Source organism: Oxyura jamaicensis, chromosome 15 (assembly GCF_011077185.1).
Source record: "Oxyura jamaicensis isolate SHBP4307 breed ruddy duck chromosome 15, BPBGC_Ojam_1.0, whole genome shotgun sequence".
Lineage (NCBI taxonomy): Eukaryota > Metazoa > Chordata > Aves > Anseriformes > Anatidae > Oxyura > Oxyura jamaicensis.
In genome coordinates, this window is record NC_048907.1 from 4,864,915 (window position 1) to 4,878,667 (window position 13,753).

At 43.4% G+C, this 13,753-nt stretch overlaps 1 long non-coding RNA gene across 1 annotated transcript in view; it reads left to right on the forward strand.

The window, feature by feature from the left end:
• LOC118174929 overlaps nucleotides 1-12,961 on the forward strand; it is a 15,052-nt gene extending 2,091 nt beyond the window's left edge. Inside the window, exons 2-3 of the long non-coding RNA XR_004754808.1 lie at nucleotides 12,578-12,583; nucleotides 12,952-12,961. This is a non-coding gene — a long non-coding RNA (uncharacterized LOC118174929). The remainder of the gene's footprint in view (nucleotides 1-12,577; nucleotides 12,584-12,951) is intronic.
• The last annotated feature ends 792 nt before the right edge of the window (nucleotides 12,962-13,753 follow it).

Here is a 13,753-nt window from a genome sequence, read left to right on the forward strand (position 1 = left end):
AGGAAAAAAAAGAAAACACTAATTGCCAAAAAAAAAAAAAAACACTATGGGAACAGATATGGAGACAGAGAAGCAAAAGAACTGGAAGGTAGGGACTGAGTTTGTAACCTCATGACCAAGGTGGTTATCCTATGGCATATCTGAGACCTACAGAAGGACAAATATATAAGACACATGCAATCTGTGCTGTAGACCACTTGCTTCCTATAATGTCTCAGCTGCAATAGTTGACTTCGTTTTGAGAACTGCTGTTGTGAGCATTGTTCCAAGAACAATGCGGAGCTATTGGAAACGATCCAGAAGCAAGAAATAAAAGGCTGGAGGTCTGCAGACGTGACCTGTGTGAAGTGTCCTGAGCCACCCTGCCTAAATTTGTTTTTTCTCTATGATTTTATGAAAGCCTAGATGAACTGGGGTCCCTTTAGCCTAGAGAACAGATAACTGAGAGCAGACATGGTAGTTGTCTTCAGATATACAAAGGACAGTTAAACAAAGGGTAGGAATATTTTTGTCCTCGTTCAGTGTGGGCTGAAAGTACAGCACAGAACAATGTGGTTAGACATTAGAGAGATCTGTCTGTCTAACAGAGAAGCTCATAAAGTAATGAAGTAGGTTTTCCTAGGGAAAGTGCACATCCTTCTTTTCCATGGAATCTCAATATCAGGGTGGGTAAAAATAACAGGAGTCACACCAGTTGCTCCTGCCTGTGTCAGGGAGATGGTTTGGAGAAACAACTGTCTGATTTTTGTTTTACTTTGTTTTTGGTGGTGGTTGTTTGTTTGTTTGTTTGTTTCTGAAACAGAAAAAAAAAAAAAAACAGTATTTAAAATAGCTGCACAAAATGGAATCACTCTTCCACTCAGTTTCCCCAGAACAGAATAAACCCTTCTGGTTTGTTTTTGCTGGAGTGGCTGTATCCAAGCTATGTTAATTGAAGATTGCAGTTTTGCATACCTCAGCAGAGGCAACATGATCTCAGATGGTTACTCTGGAGTTTGCTAAACTAGCTACTAATAACCTGGGCCAGACACTTCTTCTTGCACCAAAGGGCTTTGGAACCATACCCCAGATGGTTCTGAGCTGAAGCAGTTAGTTTCCTTCTGTGCTAGTCTTTTTTCTCCCTAGAAGTCTCTGCTAGATGGGACCAGACTTCTCTGATGGCCCACATGACATCCACAGTGGTTCAGTGAATGCTCATTTCCCCTTTTCATCGTGAAAACACTTCCTTCAGGATTGCTGAAGGTGCAAGTCACTTGTTTTAAGAGCCTGTGAGCCAGAAAAATGAATAAAATCACTTTTCTTTGGGATGTTTTGAAGTTCCTGATGCAAGAAAAGGAGCTGACTTCCTGCTGCTGCCTCTTGAAATTGATCAGCTGCACTACTGGTGAGGAAAGCCTGGAGTCTCTGCTCCACTTTCTTCTTTGTGATCAGAGTATCTTTTAAGACTTACAACAAATGATGTTGTCAGGAAATATTCTTCTGTTCAGCATCAGGACATTGCTGTTCCATATGGGAGAACAGAGCTGCCTGTTATTGGTCTTGGAGAATAGCTGATTTTTCAGTTTGACAGCAAAATTGAAAAATCAAGTGGAAAAAAGGTTTTACTTGGATCACACTGGAATGTTATTTATCTTGCTAAACCAAAAAAAAAAAAAAAAAAAAAAGTGTTCCATTCAGCATGAAATATTTCATGCATTCCCAAATGAAATGTTTTATTTTGTGCGCTTGTAAGAAAAGCAAGGAAAATAAAAGGAGAGATTCACAAGCATGGTATCTGCCTTGCGCCCAAGGACTGTAACCCTTACTGAGAATGGGAGAAATCCTGTTCTTCCTTTGAAATGTCTTACCTCCCAGGAGCACAAAGCTATCATCAAAATTGCACTTGAAATCCAATAATGATTATCACCGGCTCTGCAGTGCTGAGTGTAAATGATGAACTTCAGTGTATCAAGAAAATGGCCCCAGCCCTTACTGGTTGCTATTTTTAAATGTCCTCAGAACATCATTCCATCTTTTGGTAGAAGCTGGCACATTGGCAAAGAGCTTACAGTTCAAACATATATATATATTTAGCCTTTTAATTTAAGCACATGAACATGAATGAATTGATAAGGCACGCAGGTGTCTATAACACTTTAAACTTTTTTCAATTTGTCTAACTAACCAGAGTACTCCATAATAAGCAGAGAGCCTTCATGTTGCTTGGTGAACTCCTGAACCTCTCTAAATGCAAAAGTCCTTAAACTATTAGGAAAGAAAGAAGATAAAATTGTGTCTTCCAGTATGAACTTTACTCTTATCTGGGAATGCCAAGGACAAGAAAGAGGCAAGGAAAGTGTCCTTTCTTAATACTAACTGGCAAAGCAATATATTTGTATTCAAGCCAGTTGAACAAGCCCAAGGGCAAAGTTTTTGAAAGATAATTAAAAGCTACAGTATGTTAATATTGTTCCAGTCTGAAAAAGAAATAATCAATAAGAGAGAATAACAGCTAAAAATATGGGGGAAGGGATACTGTAATACAACCAAAAAGAGAGCTGAAAAAAAATAGAAGTATTCAGAAGTGCCACAAGAAATGGCAGTGTGTATCTTTACCTCCAAAAGGGAAAAACCTGAACTCTTTCTCTGCACCAGAAGATGTTGTATGCTATTCTCTGTACCATAGGAAATTAGTAAGTATAGGTGTAACTACTGTCTACTGTTCTTAATTCACAATTTAAGAGTAACAGAGGTGTCCTTAAAAAAAAAAATAAAAAAATCACAAAGTAGCAGCAGCACAGTCTCAATGGCATGAGACAGACCAGTGCAGAGGAGTCCTGGAATTCTAAAGAAGACAAACTTGTCTTCCCACAGGCAGATGGGTAGCACACTTGTGAAAACTGGTGCACTGCATGCATCAGGCAACAGCGGAAGCGACCTGAAAGATCATGTAATTCCAACCCCCTGCCATGGGTAGGGACACCTCACACTAGACCAGGTTGCTCAAAGTCCCATCCAACCTGGCCTTACACACCTCCAGGGATGGGGCATCTACAGCTTCTCTGGGCAATCTGAGAAGTTCAACCTGCCTGTGTGACTTTCTTATCAAGAAATCCACCAGCAATAGTGTGAATTAGTCTATATTTATTGGTTTAATGCTAAAATAGAGAGCATAGTTTGAGGGGGAAAAAAAATCTGTGCTTAAAAACACAAGCCCTAGCCCTGAAATTGTGGTGCAAGGGATCTGCACGTGGTAAAGGCTAGGCCACTGCTACTAAGTAGTGCATTGTATAATCCTTAAAAGTTTTTAAGCTATGTTAGAACACATTTGATTTTTTCTTCGAGTTGTTCTGATTAGGAGATTATTCCAAAGCATCAATCATCTTCTGCTTTCTCGCCTACACTTGCTCAAAGTTAGTTTTCATCTATTAGTTCTTGTTTCAATAGAAACTTGTTTAGCTTCTGTCTCTGGATATTTGTTTGCTGACAGCTCTATAGCCAGCAGTCATATCTTCCCTCAGCTTTCACTTAGTCATACCAAACAAGCCATACACTTCTCATCTCTTCTCATATGATAGTTTCTCCAACCACTTACTCATTTTGGTTGTCATGTGGTTTTCAGGGTACACAGGTAACCAGTTACACGTATAGTTCCTAGTTATGATAGGAGATGTCAGACTGAGAAGTATTAATACAAAAAACCATTAGGACAAAATATAACGTTATAAGGAAATCGTGCAATGTTGTGCCATATGTTTTGTGCAGTAATGCACATGATTAAGGTGATCACCAGATTGACTTTCATATTCAGAGTCCCAGTACAGAGGCAGAAACCTAAAAGCTTTGTTCAGGGATATGCCCCTGCAGTATTATATAACTATAGTTTTTGTAGTGGTAAGTCCTAATTGTTTGTTGCTTCTGTCAGCTCATCCCTCTTCAGAAGAGCTAACAAGTTGGAGGAGCTGCTGTGAGCAGTCATCCAGCAGGAAACCTCTTCAACAACAAGAGTCTGCAAAGATGGACAGCAGGGCACATCTTGGGGCAGAGAACAGGACTGCCCTAGAAGCAGCTTGGAGGACCACTTTTCCCACCTCAACCCAAAACAGTTTATTCAACTCCAGTTGCTTCTGGAGCCCAGGTATTACATCTCCCACATAAGCAACACAGAAACAGTGCTGAGGGTGCGCAGGGAACTCATTGGCAAAGCGTTTTCTGATGGAGTCTGGTCTGTGTGGAGATGACAAGGCAACACAAAGCACATTGAGGAAAAATATATGTATATAAAACAGCTCACAGAAACGTATTTCCCATGGGCTTGAGTGGAGACACAAATGCATGATAGGTCAGGGACCCACTGCAGACCTGTTAACTGTATTTCCCGTCTCCCAGCAGGTCAGTTCTTTGCACTAAGCCTAGGTGAGAGTATGCATGTAGTCATACTGAAGTTATCAAGGCACCTTTCTACCTGCTGATGAAAATAATTCTTCATACTTAGCTGCCCTTGGAATGGTGTTAGGGCCCAGAAGCATACAGGAAAGCTTTTGCCTCCCTGGGCTATCGCAAAAAATGAGCTGGTCACACACAGGTGCTTTTCTTCTTGGAAAACTGCCCTGTGAGAGAGCGTACACTGTAAAGGGAAGGGGGAAAGCCCTCCTCAGAAAGGCAAAGAGCTTTCACTTTCTCTGCCAACCCTGATGAAGGCTCAGAATCCAGTGACCAGTACAGGCTGCCTAGCAATTTCCAACTAATACACAAACCATAAGGATAAGCCAACATACGGACCTTACATTCTGCCATGGTTTAGCAGAGCTTAATTGGATCATCCATTTTTGCAGTATTAACATATCAGGGCTGCGGCTAATCCCTCGGGAAGTCCTGTATGTTGCAGATTAAAGCACTTTTCACAATCTGCATGATATGGTTGGCTAAACAATATTAAGAAACCAAGTCTCCAAACACTTAACTGCTAATTTAATGCAATTTCACAAAGGCTGATGCTTTCTGTGGGTGCTATTGAGATGCATGAACCCACAAGTAAATTCATCAAGATAATCTACCCAAAAAAATCTAAATGTTCCAGGGGATGCCTCACTTAGTTTAAAATACTGCTTCCTTACTACAACTGGAAGTGCATTATTGAGATTTATTCTAGCAGAAAGAAAAAAAAAAAAATCTTTGAAGTATTGGTCCCTTTCTCAAATTGTACCTACATTGTTTACAACAGGCTGCATTTCGAGGCTGCTTCTAGATTCTAACCAGTAACTACATCAGTTTCTTGGATCTACATCCTCAGCACAAACAATTCTTTATTTAAAGACTGAGGTCTGTATCAGGATTTCCCCAAATTCATGTGTATGCCTCAAGCCTTCAGATCCATATTTGGTCACTGTCAGACAACAGCATAAGGTCAAAACAGACTCCACTGTATGACAGAAACTGGTCAGGTGGTCAGGTCATCAGATGGTGTTAATAGGCAAGGCTTGATGAAAGTCAGCTTATAGTCAATCCATTTCTACAGTGCAGAAAATTAGCACAAAATCTAGTTATTTCCTTAAGTTCAAGAAAAATGCTGGTGATTATCAGTTGTTGAAAATGGTCCTAGATAACCAGAAAAAAAAAATAATAATAATAATAAAAAAAAAAGACCTTTGATAAAAAACGCAAACTGCTAGTTGTGGTGGTTGAGGCCTATAAACACTTTAGTGCAGGAAGGAAAGAAAATTTCTGTTTGAAATTAAAAAAAAAAAAAAAACTCACAAAAGAATGTTAATAATAAAAAATATTTTAAATGACTCAGGAGATAAATGAGCTGGGCACTGAGGGGAATCCAATACTCTCAGAATTTAATTCTAATTACTATAGATTTGTAGCATTAACTAGTCATCTCTCCTCCATCTCAAAGTGTATCTTTGCTACAGATAATTACACTATGATAATTGCAAAGATTCCTCATATTAACTCATGTGGGTCTCTGCAGGGAAAACAGTAGGACAGGAAACTAATATCATGACCACGCTGCTTTAAACACGTAGGATAATAAGGCAGAAGAGGATGCAATTTAGTAGCACATATTCAACAGCCTTGTGTTTGGTAGTCCTTAGTATTTTAGATATATATCTTATAAATCATCATGTGAATCTTCCTCCGGTCAACATGGCACAAATAATAAACGGATACAGTACCCTTGGCTAATCTCTGCATTGCCCTGAGCAGAGTAGAAGAGCTGGACTCCCAGGGTAGGGTTTCTTCCTCCTGACAGTCACTGAAGAATGCTTCAAGAGAAGTGAGAGAGAGATTAAAGATAGGGATTTTTCCCTTGTCAGTAATCAAAAAAGTAAATCTTGCTAAGTCAAAAATGAGTGGAAAACAGTACAGAGAACAACCTCATGCTACTGTGGAAATCCATGGTGTATTCACTTCTTGAATATTTTCTGCAATCCTGATCTCCCCATCTCAGAAAGAATTGTGAAACTGGGAAGAAAACATAGAAAAGGGCAACAGAGATGATGAAAGGTATGAAATGACATCTGTGTGAGAAATAGATAAACAGACGGTGAATCTCCAGCTTGCAAAAGAGGTGACAATTGTTTGCCATTTCTTCCAAGAAGCATTCTGCATCTGTCAGATGGCAGACTCAAAACAAGCAGGAAAAAAAAAAAAAAAAAAAAAAAAAAAAAAACAGTCTAAAAAACAGTCTATCCATAGAGTGTGTAAATTGTCTGTGGAATTTGCCACAGATTGTTTTCAGTGCTGGAAAATAACGTGTTCAGAAAGGTTTGGATGGGTAAATGGAAGAAGAAGAAAGATCAGCTGGTCCAGCCAGGCAAAATGAGTCCTGAGACCAGGCAGCAGATACACAGCCAAGCCTGGAGTATGATGGAAGGGAAAAGGCTTTTCCTGATACCATGTGGAGTTTGTTTGCAATCCATGAAATTTAAAAGGTTGTTGGAGTGAAGACAAGCCTGAAGGTAAGCAAACAGAGGTGTTTGTTGTTGCTGTTTTTTTTTCCACCTGAAAGCTCTGTTTGACCTGGATTCCTATCACAAACTCTTAAATCTTTCAAGATCAAGCTTCTTGCCTCCCTTCCACTAAGCATCCCACAGGATGACCCAACCAACAAACGAGTCATATTTTAGAATAATATCTTTGGAACTTTTAAAATTACCCTGAAGAAAATCTGGCAAGCCTTCTGCTACTGACGGAAATGTACTGTATAACCATTCTAAAGGCTCCTGCACAAAGTAACTGTTTTTGCTCAATCTACAGGTCGTATCTGTACCTTCCTTCCTTCTCAGCATCTTTCCAGACACCAACAGTAATTGAATTAGCCAACACCCACAGTGGATCCAAAATAATCATGACAGTAGCTTAGAGGGTCTGGGGAGACATACCAGAAGATGGATATTTGAGAGCACAGTGAGCAACCAGATTTTTTCAGTAACTACTGAAATTTGCTTAGCAGATTACAGTTGGTCCCCCACCCCTACCCAATGTCTTTGCCAGTCTATACTGAACTTTTGCCGGTCTATACAGACCTTTTGTATGACTGTTCAAGGGCAAGAAGAATGGCCCTATAGGCAAATACTTTATTTTAGCAGGGGACAGGTGAACTTGGATTTATTAGTGGCTGGAAACATCACACCTGAAGAACAGCCCTAGTAGCCAGAAAATACGATACCATCTTCAGATTGGAAAGAGATTTTGCTACAGCCCCACCAAAAGCTACCTTAAAAAATAGAGAACTTTCCCATTCTGTCCGAGAGCCGACAGCATCTGTCTCCTTGGACACGACCATTCTCCCAGCCCTTGTCTGGCCTAGGATCCTGCCGTGCAGCTCACCTTCCTCGTGCAGTCTCCCGCTGTCCCAGCTCTCCTTCCTAACCCTGTGCTTACTGAAGCACTGCCTTGTCCAGACCTCACCAGCAGAGAGAACCCACCCAAGGGGTTTTGCTGGTGGATTCTGCTCACACAAAGGTGGAGAATCTGTTAGAGTGAAGCCTTTGGATAGGGCAGAAGCTACTTGTTGGCATATGTGCTGGACGTGGGAGTGTGAACCTCCCTGCTGGGCAGCAGCCTCTGGGCAGGGTAGAGCAGAGGACCACAGAAGAGCCCCAGTCTCAGTGCGGTTGCCACCACCCAGCCCTTGATTTAAGCCATTTGAGCCCCACTTCCTCATTTTTCATCCTCCCTGCCACACTTCTGATACGAACACCCTGTTGCATCCAGGGAAATGTGCTGTGTTGAACAAAACAGTGAGGGACCACGTCTGGCCACAACCTAGCACTGGGGAAAGAAGCCTGAGGGGAATCAGGAGTGCCAGGAGAGCCAGAGGCAGACCTTTAGCTCCTCACCACTCTGTGCTGTACCTGCTGCCTTTTTCCAGATAGGCTCTCACAGAGCTTGCACAGAGCTCTGCCTCTGCACGAGAGGGCAGCCAGATCCCATGGCAGCTCCGGGGTCCCTTCCCACAGCAATGATGGATCATGTTCAGAGCAAGTGCCACTTCTGAAAGGCCTCCATCTGTCAGGAACATTGATCTCCTGCAGCCTTTTGATTTACTTGTTTAATCAAATTGAGCTGCTGGAGACGGGGCCTCAGTGAGACTATCTGTGTCCACTCCAGCATTTCCCCTTCAGGCATGTGACTTCCCAGCATCTGGTGGGCTGTGCACTGCTGAGACAGCATCGCTGACATTAGGCAATAGGAAGCTGCATTATTAATCTGACCTGCCAGGCAGGGAGACAAAGAGGCTTCCAATAGCATGAGTCGGAACTTCCTCGGAAATTATCTGTAACTTCTGGGGCTGAAGAAGCCTGCTTATCATTTTTACAAATTAACTCTACCAAGCCCTCATTCACCAGGCCTCTGGAAACACTGATAGAAAGAGAGACAGCAGAACTGGAAACTGGTGACAGAACAGATTTAGTCACAGGCACCCCTGCCACTGGGCTGTGGTGTAAGTACCAAGTCAGAGTGGAAGTGCACACAGTCCTTGTAGAACGTTGCTGGTATATTATTCTGTGATACTGTATAGTGACAGGTGAGATAAGGAAATGTCAGTCACTGTCAAAGAGACTGAATGAACTAATGTATTCACTGGAAATTGCAGCTTCCTCACTGGGAAAGATGCATTTCAGATGGAAACCAGGCAAGATAAACTCCAAAAGTCCTTCTGTATGGATCCTGAGTGGTGAATGTGATTTTATAGCATTTTAAAAAAATTCTCATAAAAAATGGAAGCTGGAGAATGTCGGGATCTTCAGGATCTTCCAACCCTTTCACTGTGCTGCACTCAGAAAACAGGCATGCTGCAGAATGCTCTGCTCATCCTGACCTTAACACGTAGTCACCAGCACTGTGTCCTTCCCTGCTCTGAGGGCAAGCCTGCCCCAGCTCCTCCAGGATTTCATACCCATGTATGCTTTATTCTCTCTCCATCTCAGGGACAGTGTCCCCTGGGCATGCTGCCTTGCTGAGGTCATTCATGGATAAATATTTTCCATTCCTCTGATTCCCGAAGCAACTCTGCTACTGAACAAACAGAAGAGGAGAGCAAATTCCCCTATTTATCAGCCAGTAGGGAAGTTTCATCTGCTCCTGGTAAACAGGCAAACAAGACTATACAGCCTGAAACAAGTGCAATGCTGATACTTACAAAAAAAAGAAGGGAGCATTATAATCTTTTGTTGAATGCTCTGCACAGCACAATCCAGAAACAGGCTCCCACCACCCCCCCGGTAAATTCCAATTTTAAATATTTTGCGAAACCATATTGTCCATTGAATCCTGTAGTGCTACCTTATTGCATGATGTTCTCTCTGTCCACCTCTTGAGGTTGAAAGCCCCTAACCATTATATTTCAGGATGCAGAGCTCTAAACTTTCAGTGTTATATGTTCCTTCAGGCTGGATGCTGACCTTGTAATGGCCACCGTTCTTCAGGCACTATCTGTAGGCTCTTTTTGAACATGTTATGGCTTGGAAATCCTGAAGCTGGGAAATCTTGCACAGATGAGCTGAAGCCCATGATGACATCTTGTATTTTTGGACTTCATCATTCCCCTCCTGGGCTCCACGGGCTTTTTGTAGCCCAAAGTGTTCTGCTGTTCCTTACTGAGCACAGCTACTTCTTTGCATCCTGCAAAGTCATTGAGCTGCTCAAGTCTGCTCACTCAGCAGGGCAGTGCAGCACACCAGGCACTTTTCTTCCCCCGGGGAACCCATGTTCCAAGGTCCTGGCCAGTGATGGTCCTCCAAGGTCCACATCAGTGACAGTGGCTGTGAGAGGGCAGCGAGAAGACTGCCTGCCACTGCAGCATCAGACATTAAATCACCCTTCCATACTGGAAGCATCACACAAGCAAGCTGGAACTGTTTGGGGTGATTAAAGTTATTACTGGGCTGTTCAAAAGAGCATGGGGATTTATCAGCTGGCAGATGTTGGATTAGGAGGTCTCAGAGTTACCCGCTCCATGCCAGGAACCTCTCAGGCCATATGCCTAAAGGACTTGGACAGAGAAGGATTAATTGAAATCAGGCTCATGCAGTACATTCAAGTGAAAAAAAAAAATCAGTCTATAAATGAGAGAAGATCTCAGGGACTCTGCAGAGTGATTATAGGAGTTGGTGCTTAGTCTTTAATTCAACAGATTTGGGATTTTCTCTTTATTTATAAGGCTAAAACTACCCCTCCTTTCACCCTGAACATGGAGTAAATCAAAGCTGCCAGAACCCATCAAAGCCTGGAGCAGCTCAGCTAACCCTTTGGTACACATGTCAGAGGTTAGCCCTGGGAGACACTGCAGCGCTAGCAGCCTGAAGGGCTCAGGGACATTTAACAATCATCAGGCTGGGAGGTTTCTGAGCATTTACTGGTTGTAGGAAACTCGGCCAGAAATCTCACAAGCACTGTCATTTGCAGGGGGTTGACTTTGGCTGTGGGTCTGGGAGCTACAGGCACGTATGGCAGGGATTCCTGGGTCCCTGTAGTCTCACTTCCAGGCTGTGTGCTGGTCTGTACTTGGTAGGAATGATTTCTTGCTTCACATTGCCAAATCCAATCCAATTGTCCAGTCTACACTTTTCCTGGAGACTGTCCCATTCTAGGGGAACTTGGGGTTTTTTTTTTAGAGGGAGCAGCCAATTTGTGCAAGAACCCGGTGCCATTGTAGCACTGCATTTACATGTCTGAAGTTCAGCGCACTGCAGTAGCATGCGTGGCAGTGGCATAGATGCATTAAGTAGCATGTGGCTGGCTGGAATTGGACCAGCTTTAGACATGGTCTTCAAACTCATCCACAGTTTCTTCATTGCTGGAAATGATGGTGTCATCTTTATTTCCAGAGAGTTCATGAAAGACTGGAATGGAAACCCTGATCCCTCTGGAATCCTTGCAGGCTCTTTCAGTGAAGCAGGACTCTGGAGTTGAGTGGTGGGAAAGTGAAAACATGGGTAGATAAGCTCAGCTGTGCAGTCAGAGAGCTTCAGCAAAGCACTGGAGGAGGACTCTGCTCAGGCTTTGACAAACAGCATGTATTCTTTATCACTTGTCAACCCTCATCTGGGATGAACAGATCCTGAAGATCCTGGAGCACAGAAATCTTCCCTACTGCAAAGGCCTGCTGCCTGAGAGGATTTGGATTAGCTCAGAGCAGTGAACAGTCTCTTCATTTCCAGGGAAGATGGCCTTTTTTCAAGCAGAGGATGCTCAGGTGAACTCATTCTCTGCCAAGAAGGGAAGCACAACAGAGATCCCTGGTCAGGGACACACGGCCCTAGGAGGTTAAATGCCACAAGCCTCTGGCAGGGTCTCCTTCCAGCACAACTACTAGCATGAAATCCGTAATGCCAGACATACCCACTGACTTTATTTCCCTCTCCCTTATGCTGTCTCAACTGCAATGCCAGGCTCATCACTGCCCGCCATCCCCCACAGCCCCTGGCTCTGGCTCCATGGAGTGGCTGCAAACCCTGGGCAGGAGACCTGCAGTCCTCTGCTTCTACGCCGCTTCCCAGCAGGGGGGTCCATGTTTAAGCAATTGCATCAAGGCAATCACCTTCCCATCATTTAGACAATTGCAGACTAGCACATGAGGAGGGTGAGGCAGGCTGCAGGACGGTGTTATGCTGAAACCACCCACCCTGACATCCCCTTTCTTCTAGTTACCTTCCCACAAAGTGCTGGAAGTGCTGCCCTGCTTCATCCCTGCAGGAAAATCAACACTTGGTCTCAGCCTTGCAGCTTTCACCTGTTCCCCTGTGCATGTTAATGTCAAGGTTACAGCAATAGAAAGATCATTACTCCATGCTGAGCAGAGCGTGCAGAGTGAGGTGCAGAATAGGGTGAGCAGGATTAGGCAGTGGACCACCCTTCCTTTTGCTGGCTGACAGGCTTGGTAAACTCTATCCTCTGCTGAGTCCCTGGGCAGGCTGCAAAAACCTTCTGTTCATGGGCTTTAAAAAACACCACGTGGAAAGATTTTGCTTTATTAAACTAGAGATTTAGGTCAAAAAGAGTCAAATAACTAATTCTCAAAGCTCTCTATCCTCTTATTGGACTCCTTCTTTTAATGCCATTTGTCTCTCCCTTTCTATTTTAGCTGGGCGTCACGACATTTCTGATTACATGGGGATCTCTGCTTCGAGGCATCCTTTCAAACATCCCTGGACAGAGTTTCTAGAATGCAAAATGGAATCAATCCGGCAATTTTTTTTGGTGAATGAAAAACCCACGGGGCTTCTGGGAACACTTTAAAAGGTTTTGCCCCTTTTCTCATAAATGAAGTAGTGAAACCTTTGGAGGAATATAGTGTTTCTGAGCTCTGACAACATAACTGGGAGCACAGCCACATCAGCACTGGACTCCAGAGTAACTCTGTAGGAGAGCTGCTGCCATAAAGAACTGCTACCTGGTTTCTCACAGCAATTTGTAGCTCTGCCACTGGTCTCCTTGGATTTTGCCCTTTAGGTCGAGCAGCCTTGTGATGCTGTGTCTGCCTACAGGTCTAGGCTGGGGAGGCCTTTGAGACATTTGACCGTCTTGTTTTGTACTTAAACCTTATTGCAGGTGGTGAAAAGTAAATGGAGGCCTAAGAGACAGAAGAGTTAAACACTGTTGTTCTGCATCCCAGCTACTGCACAAACCCTGAAACTTTCTGCAGGTGCTAGGTGGGCTTAGCTGCAATCAGGATGTTCCCATGCCTTTTCAGATGTCACGGACAAATGATGATCCTGGCTTTTCAGTCTACAGGGACATGTTTCACCTTCCACTCAGGCTGTAACACCTCTGACAACTGTGTGAGCATGGGAGGTGGAGGAGGACCACCAAAACCCACCTGCTTCAGCTTTTAAACCGCTTACTTACAGCAAAGCTAAACTCAGCATTTGTGAGAGAGCTGGGTAGGATCAATTTTCTAGTCACTAGAACATGTTCCCAGGTTTTGTACCATTCTGCTGCAGCTCTCTTTCTTCACATATTTTGGCTTTACAGGTCCATCTGTATTTTCAGACTACTTTTCACTTTCTAGAAGCTACTGTTGGGACTGTTGGGTCCTTCTGCTTCACAGATTAGTACATCCAAGTGCAGGAAGACCTGCTCACACTCTCTGAAACTTCACAGCTATGATCTGACAGTTCTCTGGGAAAGAGCCAGCTCTGAGGTGTGCCTGTCACACACAGAAGCAAGGTGTCCCAGTGAACAACTCATGGGAACTGAAATACAGAACTGCAGCACAGCAAGAGTCCAAGTCCGTAAAGACAGCACAGGCCACCACAAC